Consider the following 20,863-nt stretch of genomic DNA (forward strand, 5'->3'; position numbering starts at 1 on the left):
TGGGACCCCTCTGCATCTGGTCGTTCTAGAAGGTCTGCAAAGAGGATTCGACCCATTGGAATAGTGGGACCAACTATTCTCGCCACCTTCACCAAAATCTGCAAGTAAGCTTTCTCGGAAGTGTCCCTGTGCCAACCAGTGGGCTGACCAGTTTATGCAGGACCTTTGCTGTTTCTCCACTGTCGTTTTGAGGAGGCCATTGAAACTTGGTGTACTGCTAGTTCTGTGTCCACGGCACCCTCACACCGTATTTTGTACACTTGGCTTTCCCAGGTCAGAAGTGAGATGAGTGCTTCCGGACCGGAGTAAGCGCGGTTAACCTGTTGCCTTGCTGTGGCGACGTCCTTTGCAAGTCCACTTCATTTGTGACCCTCTTGCCCCTGAAGCCTGCTGCAGTGAAACTGGGGTGATTCATCACCTCGGAGCAGAGAAATCGCCACTGTCCTGTGTGGGAATCCTCGCTGGATCTCAGGAACTAAAGGTTGCTGTGACGTCCTTTTTGCCGCTGTCGAACCTGCAACCGAATTGGACTAACCTGCCGAAGTTTGGGTCTCCTTGCCTCAGGGACCGGTGAGTAATCCTTACCCCAACCGGTGGCCCTTAGTGCCAGAGCCCAACTTTACGCACGAGTGGCCCCTGGGGGCCCCTCTCCTGTCCACTGCTATTGCGAAATAGCGACTCCATCCCGAACTCTTGAACTGCCTCTGCCTTCAAGTGGAGGTCTTTCTTGAATAGTGGGAACTTATTCTTCATCGCCTTATCCACCTTCCCAAGCTATTAGAGACCCCTAAAGAGACCCGGCTTTGTCCATTGGAACAACCGCGTGCATTGGCACACATGGAAAATTGAGCAAAAGGCTCGATTCTTCTTAGGGCTTGGACTGCCTCTTAGTTAGGTGAATAACTGATGTCGAACTGGGTCGAAAGATTAACTGCACTGCCTGTTTCTGTCCCCTCTAGGTTGTCAACATATTTCGTGCAGTCATCCCTTTTGACCCTCATGGTCTTGTATACATATTGTATTGAGTGTGATGTGTTGGTTTACTTAGTGTTACTGTGATTCTTTGCTATAGTCTGTGTTACAAAGGCCTTGTAATAAATGTGTCTATATTTTTAATATAACATTTGTCTGGAGTAATTTGTATGTGTCCTTGCTCTGTGTGCTCATTGAGGTCCTTCAGTCACCCTCACCCCTCCTGAGACTTAGGGCCTCATTACACGGTAGGCGGTAAGGCTTTACCGGTACCGGTAAACCCTTACCGCCTTACTACGAGGTCCTTTTGCGGGTTGGGGAATTTAACGCCTGCTTTTTGCAGGCATTAAAAACCAACCCGCAAAGGGGCCAGGGAGCTAATTATGGTACCGCAATTTGTGGTGCCGTAATTAGCACCTTCCCCATGCCCATTATGCCCTATGGAGCAAAAATGGGAATGGGGAAGGGGGAATTACCGCCCCACCAACCTTGGAATAGGGCGGTAATTCCCCTTTCCACCAAGGCGGTGCCGGTATTTTACCGGCATGGACCAAGGTGCTAACATCACCTTGGTCCACCGCCATGAGTGTAATGAGGCCCTTAGTCTTGACCGCCTGCCATAGCTACCCTGATTGGTCTGGCTTGTCCAGAGGTTACCCTGTTCCAAGAAACTAGGTTGGCCTTCTGAACCTCTGCCCCTCCTGGACAGAGTTCAGAAATCCTTCTTAACAAATTGGTGTACAGCGGTGGGATAGGACTAAAGGTATCCAGTGTTGCATACTAGTGAAGGCATTTTGAGTTATTCCTAACAGGACACATAGTGAATTGTGGTAGTATAACTGACAAAGTCCATAGTCCTATCAAACAGTATGGAAACAAGTACCTTGTTAACTTTAAATGCTTCTAAATCTGAAACATTGAGGAAGATGTCTGCTGAGAGAGGTGTCTCTGCTCAAGGCACAAATATGGAAATGATTCAAAGAATCATGGACTGGCAAGAAGCTCAGCTTAGTGCCATAGCTCCTGTGGACAGTACAGAGGGAGGTGGGGCTGCTCCCACTGGCAGAACTGACAGTTCTGTCACTGCACTTGTCCATGGGACCCATGAGGATTTGGAGGATGTAATATCTAGTGTTTCCTCTGCCAGCACAGAAGGGGAGGCCATGCTTGAATTCAAGAAGCAAGAACTGCTGTTTAGGCAGAAGGAGCTTGAACTCAACATGACCAAACTGAAAATAGACCAGGCAGAAAAACAGAAATACAGGGATCACCAGTTGGAACTGGCCAAGCTTCAGGTTGCCAATGGATCCAAGGGTCCTGGACATGGGTCTGGGGCCTTCTCTCATCCAAGGTTTCCTAAGGATCTGCTCAGTGTGTATGAGGAAAAGAATAACATTATGGACTGGCTGAATGCATTTGAGTATGCATATGAAGTTCAACAAGTTGACAATGCTGATAAAATTGCCTAGTTACTTAGCAGACTGCCCCATTCTGGCTGCAGTGCCATTATGGAAATTTCAAAAGCTGAGAGAGCAGATTTTGCAATGATGAAGCAAACTCTCATCTTAAAGTTTGGAAGATTCCTGCCCAATACTTAAAAAGATTCAGAGAGTACAAAAAGAAAGAAGGTGGTACTTGGGTATCTTATGTAACTGAATCCTTAAAGAACTTGACTGGCTGGGTTGACGGTTATAAAGTCTCTACTTTTGAAGGTATATGTCTTGTCATACTTGAACATATTTTTGCATCTTCTTCCCCTGAGCTTAAGCAGCACTTGGCAGATTCAAAGGAGATAGATCCTAAGAAACCTGCCATAGCAACAGATTTGTGGGTGTCACATAGAGCATCCCATAAGGACAAGACTCATCCTGGTAAGCAGGAGGAGGGGAAAAAGTCCAAAGATAAGGAGGGTGGAGAAACTGATAAAAGTGCCTCCCATAAGGGCCACAAAAGAAGAAATAAGGGTAAGACACAAGAGAACTCACAGGGTAGTGGAGGACAACCTCCAAAACAGAACTCTGGTTATAGTAAGCCTCCCTATGTGAACAGACCCAGTGGACCTTGTTTTGCTTATGGAGCAACTGACCATGAGAAAGGGGGACCCCAGATGTAAGGGCAAAACCTTGGGGGTCCACTCTGCTAATCTGGCCTTCTCCTCCTATGCGGAAGAAGAGATTACAGGGGCATCCTTCTCCTCAGACTCTTTCCCCAGTGGGATAGAAGCTGAGGTAGTTTAAGTTTCCCTGGGTTCCTGGGAGCCTAAAGTCTTAGAGGCTTATGCTAGGATTCCAGATAATACCAAGCACTACTTTAAAGACAGTGTGCTGATCAATGGAGTAGATACTCCAGCACTTACGGATAGTGGTGCAGTCGAACTGTAGTGGATTCTACCTTGGTAGACCCAGAGGAAGTTGCAAGAGCTCCTCTGGCCCCCACTAAGTTGCCTGATGGCCTACCTCTCATGTCCCCAGTAATACCTGTTACTCTTACTATCAATGGTACAGCAGTCAGAATTCCAGTGAGCATACAGAGGAATCTTCCAGGAAAGGTCTTGCTGGGAAATGATCTCAGAGCTTTAGGGCTTGTGGGAGATACAGCTGAAAGACCATGCACAAGGTCTCAAACAAGGGCAGCACTGGCCAAGACCAATGCTATGCCCCAGCCAAAGGGGAAACCCAAGGCTAAAAGACTCGGAAAATCCAAAAGAGGCAAAGAGAACATTCCCCCTAACTCACCTACCACTGAGGTGGAGGTAGTTGGTCAATCACCAGTACCTGACGAGGAGGTGGTGATACCTGAACTAATTGACCCACATGACCATCCTGAACTAAATGATTCATTAGTGGAAGGTGGTCCTGATAGGGAAGAATTTAGTAATGGCCAACGTGAGTGCCCATCTCTGGAAGGCCTAAGGAGACAGGTGTAATGACCACAGTGAGAGGCACAAGTTGTGCCACAAGCAGGCTCCCACCAGAATCCTGAGGGCCTTAAAAGCACTGCAAAAGGGCTCCTGCAGCCAGTCCTGGCGCCTTTAGCACCAGGCTCATATGTAGGAAGGAAGGGCTGTTCAAACTAGGTCCCATTTATGTACATGGGCCTTTAAATCCAACATGTAAACACCCACACAGTCTAGTTCTAAGAACCAAGCCATGCGGTCTAGTGTTTTGGGTGTGGCAGGCCTGGAACTACTTTCCCTGGTACTACTTTACCTGGGCTATATAAACCACACCCTGACTGCAGAACATTCTTCGAGTTATTTGGCAACCCGCAGCGTGACGCTCACCGTGTCCAGCTCCTGGTCTTCAGCATCTTCCTGTAATCCTGCAAGAACAAGAACAAGATTATTCTGTTTTACCTGAGAAAACACCATCCAGCCCTTAGCATCTCAACTGGGTTGCAATCTGTGGAAACCGAGAGAAGAGGAAACATCACTCACCTGTGAGTACTAGCTTAAGGACTTCTGGCGAACTGCTATCACAGCTGCTGTTCGAACATTGCGACCTGCAATAACAAGAAAGGGAAAAACAATATTAGAACGCGCGCTTCCAAAACATCGAATTCCACCACTTACCTGAATTCCAACCGCGCTACGCCACGCTTCCATCTGGAGCACCACAGCAACATCTGCAAAGGAAAAGAGACATATTCAGGTTCGTTTTCAATATTAAACAACCGCACAGCGCTGTACTTACCTTAACGGATTCCGGGGGCCTGTTTTTCATCGCGCTCTCATCCACTCGCAGCACCTCAGCAGCCTGTGAGGAGAAGAAGAAGAAAACACACGTTAGCTTTAAAAGCCAATAAAGGCGCTGCGCTTCGCGCTTTCTCTTACCTAGAAAACGTGCTCTCCATCCGGCACGCTAGCATCAAGACCTTTCCACCTGAAAAGAAGGAGATAAAGACATTAACGAATTCCCACCATAAACAGAACAACGACTAACAATTAACAAACCTACCTGCCTACCAGCAGATTCGGGGTCACAGCAGGTCTGGGCCCAAGGAAGGCGAACTGCACCAGTGAAGCAACTCGGGCAGCTCGCCAGCAAACATCAAGCGCCCCTGCACAAGAAACGCAGGATGGATAGCTCACACTACAAATAACTAAGGTGAGAAAAGAACCCAATGGGAAGGAAATCGGTCAGAGGGAAGTGGGAGATTCACCCATTAGAGACAGTTATCACAAATCCTCCCTTCTGTAATTGCAGATTCATTATTCAGCACTGGGCAACTATGCATTCAGGGTTCCAGATCTCAGAGCCTTCCAGATGCCCCCAGGGATATCAGGTGAGCGTAACAACAGGCCTGCTCCCAGCTTGAGGGTGAACCTCCTGGGAAGCACATGATTTATTGGGAAGGTGGGGTCCTATATAGTGAACCTACAGAGTCTACAGAAGGAGACCATAGGAGGTTGGTGGTTCCCCTTACTGTAAGACCCTTCCTCCTGCAGTTGGCGCATGAAATGCCCCTTGCTGGTCACCTTGGAATCAAGAGATCCAAGCAAAGGTTATCCATGCACTTCTACTGGCCCAAGATGGGGGTGCAAGTAGAAAGTCACTGCAGGAGTTGTGCCTCCTGCCAGTTATCTGGTAAGAGTGGCTCAACAATCCAAGATCAATTGGTACCACTCCCAGTTGTGAGGGTACCATTTGAGAGGGTAGGGATCAACATTGTTGGTCCCCTTGACCCCCAAACATCCTCAGGCAATAGGTTTATCCTGGTGCTGGTCGACCATGCCACCAGATATCCTGAGGCCATCCAATTAAAAACTGTGACTGCCAAGTCAGTTGCAAAAGCTTTACTTGGCATCTTTACTAGGGTTTGCTTCCCTAAAGAAGTTGTGTCTGTCAGAGGCAGCAACTTTATGTCCAAGTATGTGCAGGCTATGTGGAATGAATGTGGGGTTACCTATAAGTTTTCCTCTGCCTATCATCCACAGACCAATGGCCTGGTAGAAAGGTTTAACAGAACCTTGAAGAGCATGATTGGGGCTCTGGAAGAACCCCAAAGAAGAAAACGTGATCTTCTGTTACCATGCTTACTGTTTGCCTACAGTGAGGTACCATAAGAGGGTGTTGGCTTCAGCCCCTTTGAACTTCTGTTTGGTCACCCTGTAAGGGGACCCTTAGCCATAGTCAAGGAGGGATGGGAGATGCCCACTCCCCCCGTAACTTCCAACGTAGTAGACTATGTGCTAGGGCTCAGAAAAAGGTTGGTACTCTGGATGGGCCTGGCCAGTGAAAAGATGAAGGCAAGGCAAGCTCTGGTGAAACATTGGTATGAACAGAAGGCTTCCCTCATCAATTTCACACCTGGCCAGCAAGTCCTGACCATGAATCCTATAAGGCCTAGAACTTTACAGGACAAGTTGTCAGGCCCTTACACAGTGGTGGAGTCACTGGGTGAGGTCAACTATTTAGTGGACCTTGGAAGGGCTGGTCAGGCTCCCAAAGTGTTCCATGTAAATAGACTGAAGGCTTTCATCCCAAGAGTTGAAATTGCAGCCCTGCTGGTGGCTTCAGATGTTGAACAAGAGGAGTCTGAACCTCTTTCTGACCTGTTCCAAAGCAGTCCTTCAGACAGCTCCATTGAGGGTTTCCAAGTGGCCCCTCACCTGACTTCTGATCAACAGGCTGAGGTGAAAACATTGCTTAGGCAGTTGTCCTCCTTGTTCTCACAGTCCGCTGGTTTGACACCTTGGTGCAAACATAACATTGACACAGGAGACAGTGCACCTATCAAAAGTAGGGGATACAGAATGTCAGACAAAGTAAGGTCTTACATTAAGACAGAGGTCTACAGGATGTTGGATATTGGGGTGATTGAACCCTCCAGTAGTCCTTGGTCCAGCCCAGTAGTGTTGGTTCCAAAAGCAGGTACTTCTGAACGGAGGTTCTGTGTGGATTACAGGGCTCTGAATGCTGTCACCAAGACAGATGCACACCCCTTGCCTAGAACAGATGAGCTGGTGGATACTTTGGGTGCCTCCAAGTACTTCAGCACGTTTGACCTCACGGCAGGTTATTGGCAAATAGCCCTTGCAGAGCATGCCAAGGAGAAGACAGCTTTCTCAACACCAGAGGGTCTTTACCAGTTTAGGATAATGCCTTTTGGGTTGAAGAATGCCCCTGCCACTTTCCAGAGGCGTGTGAATCAAGTGTTGAATGGGTTGGATGAATTATGTCTTGCATATCTGGATGATATAGCAGTTTTCAGGGCCACCTGGGAAGACCATGTGAAACACCTTAGGATTGTGTTACAGGCTCCTCAGAAGGCCCACTTTACCATAAAGGCCAGTAAATGCCAGATTAGACAAGGATCAGTGGTCTACCTTGCACATGAAGTAGGTGGAGGGGGGATACAGTCTCTACCAAGTAAAGTACAAGCAGTACAAGACTGGCCTACCCCCACTACACAGACCCAAGTGAGAGCCTTTTTGGGACGCACTGGGTACTACAGAAATTTCATGGCAGACTATGGTACCATAGCTGCCCCTCTGACTGCTCTCACTACTACAAAGAAACCCAAGAAGGTAAGTTGGTCTGAAGAATGTGAGAAGGGCTTCAATGGCTTAAAAGACTCCTTGTGCCAGGCCCCTGTTCCCAGGGCCCCTGATCACCAAATACCTTCTATTGTGCAGACAGATGCCTCTGACACTGGGATAGGAGCTGTACTATCACAAGTAGATGTGAAGGGTAAGGAACACCCTATTGGCTTCATCAGCCGCCAGCTTAAGGACAGAGAGCTCAGATGGTCCACAGTAGAGAAATCATGTTTCTCTGTTATGTGGGCCCTCAGGAAGCTGAGGCCCTACATCTATGGGACCCATTTCACTGTGCAAACTGACCATACGCCCTTAAAGTGGCTAATGACATGAAGGGAGAGAATCCAAAGTTACTTAGGTGGTCCATAAATCTGCAAGGCTTTGACTTCACTATTGAGCATAGGCCAGGTGTCCAACATAGCAATGCTGATGGGTTGTCCAGAATGTTTAATCACCTGAACAAGAGACTCGTCCAGGGGTGGATTAGTTCCCCCTGTCCTAAGTCTACTCCCCTAGAGTTTGCCTCTCGACGTGAGTGAAGGTATGCCCAAACGTATGTCACTTGCTTGCTGTGCCATTTGAAACCACGCTGTCATTCACTGATGAGTCCCAACAAGGCTAAAACATGATTTAGGACCAATACTAATTTGCATATGGCCGAGTCACTTCGTGTTCTGGCATAGACAGGCTAAAAGACAATGGGGTGGAAGGTTGTCTAGAAAAATTAAGTGGTCACAATTCCAAACCTTTCCACCATCACTTTTTGGTTACAGTGTTAAGAAGTCTAAATCTTTCAGAGAGCATGTATCAAAAATGTGAGAAATGAAACTTATCATTCTGTAATCACCATATCATGGTGGCTTTCTTCCCAGAGGGGTGGGGATGGGTACCTACCCTTCCCGGGCTAATGCTGGCTCACTGCATAACTCCTCAACTGTCTCAAGTTTTCTTTCTCTTAATTATCATCCTTTGACAAAACTGAAAGTGACATATGTCTTGAAGTAAATGAAGGTGACCCTAAGGATGACAACACATTACATAAGACCCACAATGTTTCAGGTAGCAACAATTATTTTGGACCTTTATAATACTAGCAATCGACATTTGTAATCCCATTGGAAAAACAATGTGCCGTTTGACACGATAGGATCAGCTGCAGATCGCTTGCAGCACACTGACTTTCTTTGTTGTCTCCTATACTGGTCTGCCAAATGGCAGAAGGAAAAACAACTTGAAATGGGAATTTTGTACAAAATAAACCAAATTATTTAGCATATCCATGTATTAATTCCGTGACGTTAAATGCATTTATAATACATTTTATATTGCGTTTCTGTGCTGTTGGATTCTTATTTTTTTACAAAAAACAGAACACGTTTTTTAAGTATCTGAATTGTGTTAAAGGTATAGATGCAAGTACCTCGGTACTCATTTAGATCTGTTTTCACTATGTTCGCATTTATAAAATGTTGCTTTATTTTTGGGAACCAACACACATAGGCAGTTTTGCTAGACAGAAATGGGGAGCAAGTTGATCTTTTTTTCTGACGCTCCATATGCAGCATTTGGACGGCTGCTATCATGAGGAGGGGCACTGAATAGCTTTAGTTCAATGCCTGGTCAAGGCCGCCATTTTAATTAGGGTTTCTTATCACTGATTGGTCAGACACAGATTGGTTCCGAATTGTCTAATTTATAGCCTTTCTTGGCATATAAAGTGTATCATTCCAGATGGGACCTAACAAAGGTAGAGCTTGACCTACTGCAGAATGTCTGCCTTTTGGAAAGATAGAGAATTAACTTCTGTATAATAAACATGGTGAACCAAAACAACGTTTAGCTCTGTTTATTGTATGCCCGTTGCAGAGCTGGGTCTGTCCAGTTTTAGAGATAGAAATGTATTTTCAGTAACATCCAAAGCATAGGTAGTTCCATGTGTTCTGCATAAGCAAGAGGGAAGGGTTCCAAATAGCAACAAAGAATCCAGGGTTATCTGCGACCTTTGGTTGATGTTAGGAAAGATTTCATATGTGTATGTAATTTTTCCTCCATGTGTCAACCCCCAAACATTTTGCTGCTGTTTAGACACCCCTGACTGACTTTGCCAGAGAAGCGCAGCCTTCAGCTGTACTCCTCTGGGCTTTCACTCACTTTTTATGGGTAAACTGACATGCCCTTAAAGGGATGGTGTAGTAAAAAATTTTATTTAAAAAATAGATAGGCCACATAAAAAAAAATATACTAGCATCCTCCGTTTTAAAACTTCCTATGTAAAATTTTGAGCTTTTCAAGCTCAAAATTCGAAAAAGCAAGCACAGGGGCGCAGCCATTTTGTGAAATGGAGGCCCTCCTGTGCTGGCTTTTGCTTTTGCGGCACTAATGAAGGAAAAGCCAGCCAGCTGTAGTAAACAAAGTCTACCGCTGGGTGGCTTTCCCTTCATTAGTGCCGGGACTCGGAGGACGCGGACTGGAGACCAGAGCAGGAAAGCTGCAGCTGAAGGTTTTTTTTTTTAAGTTTTCCGGGCTGGAGGAGCCCGGAAAACTTAGAAATAAAAACGCAGCTTTAAAAACGTTGTATTTATGTTTGCGGTCGCTTTTGAAGTGACCGCCAACATAAATACAACGTTATTGTGTTGGAAAACGCTGCGGTTTTAAAACCGCAGCGTTTTCCAACACAACCGCGTGTGTTTCTGCCTGCTGTGGCTTTCCCTTTGGGTCTCCGGTGCTCCCCTGGGAGCACCGGAGACCCAAAGTGAAAGCCACAGCAGGCAGAAACACACGCGGTTATGTTTACATGCCGCGTAGTGTTTCTACCTGCAGCTGATTTCCCATTTGGGGCTCTCGGGCACCCCTGGGGAGCCCGAGAGCCCCAAATGGGAAATGCTAAATGCTGCGTTGTCTGCCTAAATCTGCTTTCCCATTTGGGGCTCTCGGGCTCCCCATGGGGAGCCCGAGAGCCCCAAATGGGAAAGCAGATTCAGGCAGACACAACGTGGTTGTTTTCCGCAATGCCGCGTTGTGTCTGCCTGAATCTGCTTTTCCATTTGGGGCTCTCGGGCTCCCTGTGGGGAGCCCGAGAGCCCCAAATGGTAAAGCAGATTCAGGCAGACACAACGCGGTTGTTTTCCGCAATGCCGCGCTGTGTCTGCCTGAATCTGCTTTTCCATTTGGGGCTCTCGGGCTCGGAGCCCGAGAGCCCCAAATGGAAAAGCAGATTCAGGCAGACACAACGCGGTTGTGTTGGAAAACGCTGCAGTTTTAAAACTGCAGCGTTTTCCAACACAATAACGTTGGATTTATGTTGGAGGTCGCTTCAAAAGCGACCGCAAACATAAATACAACGTTTATAAAGCTGCGGTTTTATTTCTAAGTTTTCCGGGCTCCTCCAGCCAAGGCACTAGATACTCTCGCTGGACTTTTTATGACCTGTGCAGATGTGTTATGGACAGGACTGGTGGCAGCTATCGTTTCGCATTAGTTTTAGCCCTTTCCTGCCATGTTGACCACGTTTGGCACGGATAGGTGGCCTGGCTCCAAAATGGCCATGTTCTTTTGTCCTGTCCTTTGGCCATCTTGCCCCTTCACCTTCCCCAGGTCGAGTCGACCCGGGCCAGTCCTTATTTGGTCATGCATTTTCACGCGAATCCCAATGCTTTCACGGGCTTCTGCATGCCTTTTGTGTGTGCCTCCAGGATGTGGGCTGGGATGTCTGGTTCGAATACGCATCCTGGGTGCCAGAGAGTCTGGAGTGTCCTGAGTGCCTGAGACCACCGCTGAGAAAACCATATCAAATGTATCTCCGAAGAGACGACAATCTGAGGGAGGAACTCCCCGAAGGGATATGAGAAGGGATATGAGAAGAGCTGGTGACGTCACGAAAGGTGAGCGTGATGCCCTGAGAATACTGGATGAAGAGGATGCATGGACCTTATAGAAACGAAGTTAAGTATCAAGGAACTTTCATATGCAAAAAGAAGATTGCACGCATGAGAAGCACTGCAGAAATGCAAGCTGTTCAATAACTGTGCAGATGCTGTCACGCAAGTAGATTAAGTCATCTTAGAAGCTGGCTATAAGTAGTGAATAGACTGCAGGCAAAGCCGCCATTGTATAGAAGCTGGACATCAGTGTCATGAATTTAGTAAGCCCGGACCCATGGAGAGGAAAGGCTGAGAGCTATGTCTCAGCAAGAATAAGTTGAGATCGTGGACACGAATGGCAAAGCTGTTTGGCCTGGTGTCAAAGCTGAAGCAGCCAAGAATGGTTGTCCATTCTGGAAGACGGTGAACATGAGAAGCTGAATCATCCCTTGTTGAGGTGCAAAGAAATAACACCAAGCATGCCAAGTTTGATTCATTTAAGACATTTAAATGCTACAAAATTGCCCAAATCATGGTCTCCTGTCAGGTGAGCCAAGGATAGATATAGAGTTGAGCGTGGAGTTCTAGAACAAAGATACTGTGTGCTCGCACTCCCTTATATTCCCAGAGACAAGAATACTCTGCAAGGCCAAGTTCAAAGACAATCTTCATGGCAGAAGGCATGGGTGATGAGACGTTGGGCTAATTGGGTGAGGAGGTGAAGTCAAGTCCACCTGCTGGCACCTGGGTCTAAGCTTACGTGCTGCTAAGTGAACCGAATGTTCCAGACATGGCATGAGCATGCTAACCAATTAAAGAGGGCTATATAACAAAGGACCTTATAGTTTGAAAGCCAATGATATACTGTGTACTTAATAGTGTTGAAGATTACTTGTTTTAGAGGTAGGCCTAAGTTGTCCATCTGACAGTAGTAGATATCCAATCACAATCCCACCCCTTATAGAAAGTATACTTAGATGTTCCTCTTAAACCTATCACAACCCCTCATATGTTTTTCTCATTTTCCACATAGTATGACGTCACGTCTGATGTATTTTCTGTATAAAAGGATGTTTTTATGTGAAATACATGGAGAGCTCGAGCGAACGTCCATTGATGTCCAATGGAGCTACGAGCTCGCTGCAGTGGATTGACTAACTATAAGTAGCCCTCTAAGCCTAACACCTTGCTTCCCAAATAGAAATGGCTTATATTTCTTAAATGCCGATTTATTATAACTGTGCCCACATTATTCACCTCTATAAGACACAAGAGATCTCTCACTAATATATACTGATTCCGGACAGCTCTGTACATCTGAGCTACTAACTGCTACGATATAATGCATTATAAGGTTATTATCCAGACCTGCAAAATGGATCCCGTAGTAGCGCCCATGTTTATGCCCTAGCCTCTGCTACTAACACCAGTTCTGCATAGATATTGTCCCCTTTATTCCTATTGACCTAGCCATGTGTGCCCTATCATTGATTGTTGATTCTAGCCCATATGTGCCTGGCCATTGATTGTTGAATTGAGCCCATATGTGCCTTGCCTTGATTATCACATTGAGCCCATATGTGCCCTGCCTTGATTAACACATTTAGCCCATATGTGCCTTGCCACTGATTGTTGAACTTAGCCCATATGTGCCTCACCATTGATTGTTGAATTTAGCCATTGATTGTTGAACTTAGCCCATACGTGCCTGCCTTGACTATCACATTTAGCCCATATGTGCCTCACCATTGATTGTTGAACTCAGCCATTGATTGTTGAACTTAGCCCATATGTGCCTGCCTTGACTATCACATTTAGCCCATATGTGCCTCACCATTGATTGTTGAACTTAGCCATTGATAATTGAACTTAGCCCAAATGTGCCTTGCCATTGATTGTTGAACTTAGCCCATATGGGCCTTGCCATTGATTGTCGAACTTAGCCCACATGTGCCAGCCTTGACTATCACATTTATCCCATATGCGCTTCACCATTGATTGTTGAACTTAGCCATTGATAGCTGAACTTAGCCCATATGTGCAGATGAGTGCCATGCCTATATGCTACCCACCTAGGATTCTCCCCCTCTGCACCCACCCATGCATTAGTGCGCCCTAGGACCAAAATATATTTCCCGATACTGATACACCATGAGCATCAAAATACTCTGCCTTTGGTCTATCACCTACCCAATATTCTTAACCTGCCTAACAGCCAATATTAGCCTCCATCACATTATTAAGAATCGCCAACTCAACCAATCCTGCATAGCCACCTACTTCTACACCACCAACGGAGCAAACTAACCACTCCAGTGGACCTAGGACTGGATCTGCTGGCAAATTCCTAAGCAGACCTTGCAGCCCACCCAACAGAAACACCAGATTCAGAGCAAGACTCACGAGACTACATGAGCCTTTGACTAGGTCCCTCCCTGTCACAAACAAAATAACCACTACTTATCAAGCTAGCACTGCTAATAGCAAAACCAAGACACTTCCAACCTCTCACATAAAAAAAAGAAGCACTACTGCAGCCCTTCCATTCAAAGGTGGATTAATAAATGCCAGATCCTTAACAGCACATGCCACTGTCATCTGCGTAATTATACTGGCTAATAAGTTGGACTTCCTTGCCGTCACAGAGACCCGGCTGCATGAGGCGGCAGGACCCCTACTATCTCTAGCAATCCCAGATGGTTATACCATTCTGAGATAAGACAGAAACAGCATGCGAGGTGGTGGCATTGCCATCATTGCCAAAATCAGCCTAAACATGAGAACTACTGTCACTCCGGACTCTAACACTTGTGAAGTGTGTGCTATCAAACTCTCACTTCATAATTCTCAGACCTTGACCATCTACCTCATCTATAGGCCCTCCGTCCCGGTGGGTAGATTTGAAGAAGATATTAACTGTCTATTATCTACCAATCTCAAAACTTCCACGCAACTACTCATTCTGGGAGACTTTAATCTAGGCTATAAGGAACTATCAGACAAACATGCCTCCAATGTGGCTAATACCCTCACTGAACTGAGCCTAACCCAAAAAACTGTGGAACCCACCCATAACAGAGGGAGAACCCTTTATTGGTTAGCAGACTACAACTGCTCGGCCACCATTACCTCCATCTCCCCACAATTATGGACAAACCACTACTTGGTAACCTATGATTTATCCACCACTAGGCCACTCCCTCTTGCAGCCAATATGGCCCACTCATGCCCCACTAGGAATAAAAAGAGTATCACTAAAGACAAAGTGATCCCGGCTATTCTACCCACCCTAAACCAATTAGATGAACATCTAGAAGCAGAGATACTCGTTGAAGAGTACAACAAAATCATGCAAATCACACTTGACAACATAGCCCCTCTAAAGCTTAGAGCAAGCAAACTTAAATCCCACCTTAATAAATGGTTCACCCCTGAATTGAAAGATCTCCATCAACTTAAAAGAAGTTGCAAATCCTATTGGAGAATCACCCCTTCAGAAGACTATATAAACAAACTCATAGAAATCTCCTCACAATACAAGAAGGAAATTATCCTGGCCAAGCACAACTCATATAATAAGCTTATATCCACAGCCAACTCAAGTATGAGGGAGTTGTTCTCAAAATTAAAGGAACTAGAGTCACTTACTCCCATCCCAGATATATGCACAAAAGACAAAGTCTGGTGAACGGAGATACAACAAGCACTGACGAACAAAGTTGCCATGCTTCAAAAGAAAATTGCGGCTAAGAAAGCAACTCTTAATCAACCGCCAACACCCAACACCAACCCACCCTCACTGGAACAAAACACAACTATCCAATTCAGATTCACCAAAACATCTATCCTGGAGGTGGAAAAAGTCATCCTTTCTCTTGAGCCTTCCAATTGTCAAGGCGACTTGTGCCCTGCACAACTTATAAAAGATGCTGCTAGAGAACTTTCCCCCTTCATATCTAAGCTCGTAAATGCCTCATTCACCTCAGGCATCATGCCATCCAACCTGAAACAATCATGGGTACTGCCGCTACGAAAAAAAACAATCCCTAGACCCCCTCATCCCTACTAACTACCGCCCCATTACGACAGTCCCCTTCCTATTAAAATTCCTGGACAAGATAGCATACTCCCAAATTCAAACATTTCTTGAACACAATAAGCTACTAGGAACAAGGCAGTCTGGCTTCCATCCACAACATGGGACCGAGACCGCTCTCATTGATTTGAAGGCTCAAATTGATGAGCTAAGAGACAAAGGTCAAACAGCACTTCTACTCTTGGATCTCTCAGCCGCATTCGACTTTGTAGATCACGAAGTCCTTTGTAACCACCTAAACTCCGCTGCACACTTCTCCAAAGAAGCCATAATATGGGTTGAATCCTTCCTCGGTAAAAGGACCATGAGGGTGTTCTCTCCTTCAGATGCAGCGGACCCGATCCTCATCCAGTGTGGCGTTCCCCAAGGCTCATGTGTGTCCCCAACATTATACAACATATTTACTAAGCCCCTTTTTGATGATCTGGACCTTCTCGGTATCACCTACACCAACTATGCAGATGATACCCAGATCCTCCTCCCACTTTCTGGGGATTACAACAAGGATTTGGCCTTGGTAAATAGGGCGTATCTCATCATCCAGGCATGGATGGCAACTCACGGTCTATACCTGAATGATGACAAAACAGAACTAATCATTCTGGGCACACATTCCAATCTCAAAAAACTAGGCCAGGAATACCATGCCTTCGAGATTGACGGAAATACTATTAAGGTCGCCAAGAAAGTGAAGGCTCTAGGCTTCTATCTAGATGCCACCATCTCCTTCAACAAACAGGTGAACTCTCTGGCCTCAACCACAGCTTACACATGTAAGCTCATCAGAGCTGGTAAACACTTTATCTCTGACGATAATTGTATGATTCTAGCTAGAGCTCTCATTTTATCTAGACTCGACTATTGTAATGCCCTATATATGGGGGCTAACAAACACATCACAATAGAATACAAATTCTACAAAACAATGCCATGAGGGCAGCGCTTAGTATTTCTAAACAATCACATATTTCTAAGTTAAGATGGAAAAAACACTGGCTGTCGACCCAAGACAAAATCCTACTGAAAGTTGCCTCCCTCACACACAAAGCCTTGAACAATGCGGCTCCTCCCTATCTCTCTGATAGATGTGTAGAAAGAAGATCCTCCAGACCCCCAATAATCTCTAACACCAATGCTCTCGTCATCCCTAGATTCAAATTGACCAAGGCCAGAGGCGCCAGCTTCCCCGTCCGAGCGGCCCAAGTATGGAATGCACTACCACACACTATACGTGCTGAGAAATACTACCTTAATTTCAGATCCAACTACATTAACCATTTGAAGCAATCGTTCAGCTAGCCAATGCCCCCCTGCCACTCACCCGCCTTCATGACAGATATTGCCTGTATACTGTAAATTGTTCTGTTTTCTTATTGCCTGTACTAGGATTCTGATGCTACAATTCTACCGGCAATTACTGAATAATATCCTTTATATAATCTATTGTAATACATCTTGTATATAATTTACTGTACTATTGCTTCGGCCTGCTCATATCATTAACACTTTGTAAATTGTAATTTTGTAATGTTGTAATTTTGTAACCGTTGTAACCTCTGTAAGCTTTGCATATCCTGTACTGATGCGCCCTCGAACCCTCGGGGCTGGTGCGCATTATAAGTGAATAAAACAAACAAACAAACAAACATTGTAACTCCCTGTTTTAGATAATTGTTAATAAAACAGCACCCTTTGCCATCTTCCTGAGTTGGGTCGATTATTTGTTGTCAGAGTTATTCTGGATCCCGATCCATTGCATGCATGATACCCAAAGGGCCTTATGCTCACGTGGTAGCGGTGTGGATGGTTAAAAGATCCAAACTAGTTTTCCCCCAGAGTTTCAGACGATCAGGCATCCTCTGCCATTAGCCAGAAGATCGCGGGGTTTCCTGTGGAGAGCGAGCGATAGAAATAAACTTGCAAGAAGAACAGAGACAGTGGGCAGGTCCCCCTTGGATGAAATACCTGCCCGGTTTCCACGGGTGCTCTGCAGACGGAAGGCAAAGTGGTTGGTTTGGAGGAGGAGACGATACCGAAGGCCTCGAGTCGATTAACGAAGGAATGGTGAATATATGTAACGCTCACCTGAATCCCTCGGAGGCGCAGGTCTGGGCTGGGGGTTCTCGGAGTCTTCTAGGGTCACGCGCAGGCCTCGAATGCCACCCTGGAAAGGCCCTTTCCTCACTGAGATCTTGATCTGAAGGGTGAGGTGTCTGCAATTATGAGAGCAAGGGGTTAATATGGATATATAAGCCTGACTGGGTAAGCTGCCTCCCCTTCCTGGTACTCCCAAGTAGTTCGTAGGCTAAATGTGCTCACCTTATGTAGGTGAAAGCGGAGCTCTCCATCCTGCGTCTGTGCAGGGGCGCCGAAGCCAGTTACTTCACTGGTTAATTGTCCAGCCTCTTGGTTGCAGAGGATGAAGATTTGGAGCTAGGCCGTTGTTAGCAGCACGAACGGCGGTTGCTTGAATATGGAGGTCCGGAGAGCGATGGAATGGCGAAGGTATTGCAGGCAAGTAAGTAGAAAATGTCAATTCGAAGTTTAAAGCACTTCTTAATGTCTCTTTTCCTTTTTCAGGTCGCAGAAGCAGCTGGGTAGAAAAATGGATGTCGAGGAATGCGCCGAGGAGTGAGAAAGATGAGCGCTGCCCAAAACACGTGCGTATAGATGGAGTTTTGTATTTCTTAATGATGTCCTTTTGTTTTGCAGATGCGAGTAGCAGCGTCGGCGGAGGCGAGAAGAATGCAGCGCAGGTAAGGAAAGTTTCACGGAGGTTTACTAACCAATGTCTTTGCTTCCACAGGGTGCCGGAAAAATGGAAAGCTGCAGCCCATAGCTTGAGATGCACCGATGGACTGGGTAAGTGCTGCGCTGGTTTTATTTTCTCGTGCTAACCTGGTGTTCTTTTCCCTTTTCAGATGCTGCTGAAGACGAAGATGGCATTTCAGAAGGTAAGATTGCGGATTTCTCTTCCCCAGATGCAGAAGTTGAAGATTCTCTGGAGCTGACACGGTGAGCGTCCTGCTGCTATTGCAGAATAACGCGAAGCACGTTGCTCTGATCGGGCGTGGTTTAAATAGCTTACTGGAGTGCTTAGGTGTCTCCTTCCACAGCAGCCTTGCCCAGGTAAGAAGTCCCAGCTTCCAGAATAGTTCCAGTATCCAGTCCCAGGGAGTGGTGCTGGCCACACCCAGAAGGTAAAGTAGTTCCAGCCATGGATGGATGAGGATTTCATCCTGCAGGTGAGTAAGCAGCATGGTCTGCAGCAGGTAGGTCCACCCAAGCACCATTCCTTACATCATGAGCCCGGCACGTCCTGTGCCGGGACTGGGTCCCCTTATGAGCCTGGCGCCACTGGCGCCAGGACAAGGTCCATAAGGCCCCTATGGGAGCCGATGGGTGCCTGGAAATGAAGTTGTGACCCAGCTTCCGAGGCAGTTGGGCTAAACCTGACTCCTTGGAGGCTGCGGTCATGACAGCACCCCCCCTCAAGGCCCCTCCCAAGCTTGTCTTTTCCGGAGGTTTTGGCTTGTTGGGAAAAGCCCGATTAAGTTTTCGGACTAGACGAGGTGCATGTACATATTCTGAGGGTTCCCAAGATCTCTCCTGGGGTCCATATCCCTTCCAATCAATCAGGTAGTATAGTTTTGATTTGGAAATTTTGGAGTCCAAGATGTCTCGAATTTCAAATTCGGATTCTCCGTCAACTTGGATTGGCTCAGGAGGTTTAGTCAAACGGGTTCCGGGTTGCACAGGTTTCAGGAGAGAAACATGGAAGACAGGAGGTATCTTCATTCGAGTAGGTAATTCTAGTTTGACAGCCACTGGGTTAATCACGGCCGTGATCGAGTAGGGTCCTAAATATCTTGGGTTGAAGGTGCGTGGCCCTTTTAAAGATAAATGTTTAGTGGACAGCCAGACTTGATCTCCTTTTTGATATTGAGGAGCCTCTTTTCGATGTTGGTCTGCTCCTTTTTTGTATGATTCTTTAGCTCGTTGAAGATGAGCTGTGGCTTCTTTAAATGCTTGAGTTATCGTCGAATGCAGATGGTCAACAGCAGGTGTTCCGAGAGCTTGAGGTGGGTCCAGATTTGAGGTTCGAGGATGACTTCCATACAGCAGGAAAAAAGGGGTTTTTCCCGTCCCAGAATGGATTGAATTATTGTAAGCGTATTCAGCAATCCAAAGGACATCCTTCCAAGTACCCTCGGATTGATGCAACATGCAGCGCAGATATTGTTCTAAAGTTTGGTTAGTTCTCTCAGTCTGCCCGTCGGTTTGAGGGTGATGGCTGGTGGAAAGTCGTACATCAATTTGTGCTAAACGACAACAACTCCGCCAAAAATGGGAAATAAATTGGCTCCCTCGGTCAGAGATTAGTACTGAAGGGAAACCGTGCAACCGGACAATGTTTTCAAGAAATTCTCGGGCTAGAATGGAAGCTGTAGGTAAACCCTTCAGTGGGATAAAATGAGCCATTTTTGAAAAAAGGTCCACGATCACTAGAATTGTGTTGTATCCGGAGCAAGGGGGTAAATCCGTGATAAAATCCATCGAGAGCGTGTGCCAAGGGCCTGGTGGAATGTCTATTGGACGTAGTAATCCTGCTGGTTTTTCCTTCTGACTCTTGTTTTGTGCGCAGATACCACAAGAAGCCACAAACTCTTTAACATCTTTCCTCCAAGATGGCCACCAAAAATGCCTTTTAATTTTCTCTGAGGTTTTGGCAACTCCAGGATGTCCTTCCATTAGAGAATCATGGTAGCAGGTGATGACCTGTCTTTGTAAGTCAGCGCAGGGTAAGAATAGTCTTCCTTGGAAATACAATAGGTTCTGATCTATTGTAAAATCCTTTCCTTTCAATTGCCAATTCGATGAATCTTCGGGAGTTATGAGTTGATTGACCCTTGCTTTAATCTCTTCGAGGGATAGTGTGTTGATTGCTCCTAGTATCTTTTGTTCAGGAATTATTGGCACCGGCTCCGGATTAGCTGTAAATTCGTCTACCCCTATCCGGGAAAGGGCGCCTGCTTTTCCGTTCCTAACGCCTGGTCGATATGTGATTACAAAATCGAATTCTGCGAAGAATAAAGCCCAGCGTAGTTGCCTCGAAGATTGAGCTTTAGCTGACTTCAGGTACTGGAGGTTACGGTGATCCGTGATTACAGTTACTGTGTGCCGGGCTCCCAAAAGATAATGCCGCCAGGTCTTAAAGGCGGACTTAATTGCCAAGAGTTCTTTGTCCGTAATTGTGTAGTTGATCTCAGGAGCCGAAAATTTGTGAGACCAAAAGGCTACAGGGTGTAACTGGTGCGTTTCAGGGTCTCTTTGTGACAGCACCGCCCCCATTGCAAGACTGGAAGCATCTGTCTCGACGATGTAGGGAAGTTC

This window comes from Ambystoma mexicanum, chromosome 5q, assembly GCF_040938575.1.
Source record: "Ambystoma mexicanum isolate Mex_15411 chromosome 5q, UKY_AmexF1_1, whole genome shotgun sequence".
Taxonomy (NCBI): Eukaryota; Metazoa; Chordata; class Amphibia; order Caudata; family Ambystomatidae; genus Ambystoma; species Ambystoma mexicanum.